Here is a 3,996-nt window from a genome sequence, read left to right on the forward strand (position 1 = left end):
TTTAGAGGGGTTCCACCTGCTATTTTCCCTTTGCCATAAGAACAGCTTGTCTAGATCCCAGAATGAGAAGAAATTAGGACAAAACCCTGACAGCCAACCTGCATCTGCAGACAGGTCGTGTGAATGAGAGATAAATATTATTGCAATCACGGGATTATCTTGGCTTAGGTTATCGGAGCAAAGCTAAATGATATATATGCTCCTTAATTTTTTTTCTCTTTCTCATTGGCCTTTTTAAAAACCCCAACCCTTGTGTCCTAGTCCCAGAGGAGTGAGCAGGGGTCACAGGGTCACAGAGCCCTGGGCTGACCTCTTACACACCACTTAGCAGCTATGTGTCGATTTGCCTATAAAATGAATATAATAATAAGATAGCATAACATTTCTCAAAGGGTGTTCTGTGTAACCTAATTACTGCTGGCCTAATAAGTGTTACATAGAGAGAAGATGATCCGTGATCAGCTAAGTTTGGAAGACATTGAACTGAATAAAATCAGAAAATGTGTTACCTTAAGGTTTCTCAGAGCATTTAGTGTTACTGTAAATCTTGAAGACCAGAATTTAGTCTGTGGGTCTCCTAGATTTTTCTTTTGTCTTAGTACCATTTTTAGTTTCAGAGCATCTCTTAGGAGATAAGATAATTTGGGCCACAATGAGATAACGGATATGAAAGAACAGTTTGTACGACACTGACCTTGAAGTAATGACGCATCTGTGCTAAGGAGCCGTGAACCTGCCCCTGAGAGCACTGAATTTTAGCTCACACTCCAAGTAGTAAGTGGTTCTTCCCACCAAAACTGCTTTAAAAAGTCCCTATAGCTCACCAAGAAAGCTGGTTATGCAAAGAGAATTCAGTGTGTCAAATGACAGGGAATTCAGAGTGAAGCAGGAGACAGAAAGTTCAAGAACTTTGAAGACATGTTCATAAACTAGTAGGACAGCCAGCATTTTGCAGAGTCTGTTGGAGGGAAACACGCCTTCTATAGAAATTTAATTGTAAAACCTCAGTACTTAAAAATTGTAATTCAATCAAATATATAATCAAAAACCACATGTTCTTTACAACGACTAGGACTCTGAAGCCAGAAAAGGCCATTGCACTAGATAAAACATATGATAAAAACTATGAGACATAGAACCTAGAAATGAGAAGATGAAGGAAGAGGAGGGGTGTAGATGAAGTGAGCAGAAGAAGAAAGAGGAGGTGACCCACAGCACACTGTAAGACCAGCTCAGCAGGTCTAGACACCCTCAGGAAAGAACCAGCAGTTCAGAGAAGGCCACGTTGAATACTCTTCACGAGAGTGTGTAGACTTCTCCAGTGATGTGGATTTAACCCTGGAGAGAGGGGAGGAGGAAAGTGCCTGGTTTCTACTCTTGCCTCTCAAGAGAGTGGGAGTAATCAGATCCCATCTCGGTCGAAGTGGGTGGAGTGTTTACCTTGTGCTACCCAGGGGCTGATGACGTTAGAATGATTGCCTCGGAAAGCCGAGATCGTGGTGGAACCTCAGGCCCAAAGGCCAAGGTAAGGATGACCATGAGAGAGAATATCCTTAGGTCACTGGCAAGACACAGTGGAAACCAGAGGAAATCAGGTTTGCCAAGAGGCCCACAGGAATAGCTCAGTACGGAGACTGTCTGAGGCAGCAGTCCCCAACATTTTTGGCACCAGAGACCGGTTTCGTGGAAGACAGTGTTTCCTTGGACGGGGGTGGGGCGGGTGGATGGCTCAGGCGGTAACACGAGTGAGCGATGGGGAGTGGTGGGGAGCGGTGGGGAGCAGTGGGGAGCGATGGGGAGCAGTGGAGAGAGGCAGATGAAGCTTCACCCACTCGCCGGCCACTCACCTCCTGCTGTGTGGCCAGGCTCCTAACAGGCTGTGGATCTGTTACCGGTCCTGGGCCCGGGGGTTGGGGATCCCTGGTCTAAGGGATGGGCATGCAGAGCCCCCCAGTCTCCTGATACTTGGAGCGGGTTGTGGGGTCAGGCAGGGCAGTTTGTGGAGCTACGGTTTTGAACAGCATAGTTTGAGGGAAGTTGCCTCCTTTATCTGTAGTTTCACAGCAAAAGCCCAGCCTGTATTCGTCCATTGGTTCTACTTCCTTGTGGTCCTGTCTATAGAAGAGGAGAAAAATCCTGTTCCCCTGCCTATCTTGGGCTCTCCATCTGGGACCCTGTGCGTTAGACTAACAAAAGGCAGATTAATGAGAGAACAGAGGCAGAAGTTTGCTTCCATGCTTAGTGCACACACATGGGAACACCCGGTCATGAGTAATTCAAAGGGGTGGTTAGAACTCGAGCTTATACAACACATCAACAAAAGAACAATAAATCTGCAGAGCAGTGACAAGACAAAAGAAAAGGATTTTGAGCTTCTAGGGGTGGCAAATACCGTGCAGGCAAATATGGGGGAATTAATTGTGGATAAAGGCTGGTTTAAGCAAAAATTGTTATGCAGATTTCTCTGGTGCCGTCTCTGGGCTAATAAGGGTCTAGAATTTTCTCCAGTGATCAATTTCTATTCCTCATGGTACAGAGAGAAAGGAGGACACTTTTTCAAATATATGTCCTACTTTTTAGGCATATGGTGGGGGAGGGGGCGGTGAGGGCAGAAAACTTCTCGTACCTGCTTCTCAATTGCTTTCAGCTCAAAATAATCCTTATGTCAAAGTGGCATGGGTTTGGGGTGGTGATAAAAAGATAAAGAATTGTAAAGTCAGGCATAACTACAATGATCGGCAGAGGGATACGCATGAAGATGTAACATATGACATCAAATATATTCTAAATAAACAATGATAGCACAGGGATTGTGAAAACAAAAAGAAACAGAACTTGAGTTACTTCAATCCTGCCATCCCATCAAAACTGCCGGTTGTAGATTTTATTTATACCTAGATTTCAAACAGCGAGAGGCATGTTTTTACTCGGTAAGTGCAAATTTTAGTTTATGCATGAAAAATTTTGCTGAATTTGAATAATATCTTTAAATTAGAAAATTTTTTTTAGTCATTAAACAATGAATCAGGAAAATAAAGTGTAATCTTTTTGATGGTTACCTAAACTAGACCTTTTACAGACTTTTTGGCTTTGCTATATTTTACTTAATATTATTGTTTTTCTTGGCATGATTAGGAGATCCAACAAAATAACATGTTTATTGTCTACATTTCTTTTTGGCCACTATTATTATTTGTGTCACTTCAATATTATTACTGAAAATAATTTCCCTATGGAGAGGAGAGGTGTTAAAAGGGGTCCACACCTTAGGTGTGCCACTACCTTCCCCTTGCATCACTTTGTCCTTTACTGTATCAGAGTGGCAGTGGGCGATGGTGATGTGGCCCATGCAGAGCTGTCCTTGTCACAGAAAAGAAGGGTATAGTGGGGTCCCAATTGCTCGAAAGTAATCCATTAAATAACTCTGGCACGATTAAAATAATTATTTTAGCAGAATAATGTTTTAAGTTAGTTTAAATATAACAGAAGGACGAGGCAGAAGAAAGAGGATCAGGGAGGAACCGAACCATAAGTGTCATCTATATCACAACGGCTTCACTAAAGGCTCCCGTTGAATTTCCTCCATGAGCGAGGGTTTCTCACGTGAACCATGAGAAAGCTGCCCGAAGCGTGTTCAGTTCTGATATACTTAGCCTCGAAAGATCAGCAGAAACGAGCATGAACAGTATGTCTCAGAACATCCAGATAGGAAGAGGGTGATGCCAGGAGAGCCGCCCCACAGTTTGGGAAGCAGCACGAATCAGGTCAGAAAGCTCCCGGCGGAGGCCTTCTGGCAGTTGTTCAAGGTTGGGCTCAGGCTTCCAGAGTCAACTCTCCTCATCCTTTCAGTTGGCTCTGGGGAGTGAAAAATCAGTGTTTCCTTAAATCCAGAGCTGCCATAGACCGCTGTCCAAACTGGTTGCTACCCTTTCTGCTCCACAGAAATCTTACTGCCTACGGTCTCAGTCTCCCTTTCCTTTCAAAATAAAATGTTTT

The sequence above is a fragment of the Neophocaena asiaeorientalis genome, unplaced genomic scaffold (assembly GCF_003031525.2).
Source record: "Neophocaena asiaeorientalis asiaeorientalis breed wild unplaced genomic scaffold, Neophocaena_asiaeorientalis_V1.1 scaffold226, whole genome shotgun sequence".
NCBI lineage: Eukaryota > Metazoa > Chordata > Mammalia > Artiodactyla > Phocoenidae > Neophocaena > Neophocaena asiaeorientalis.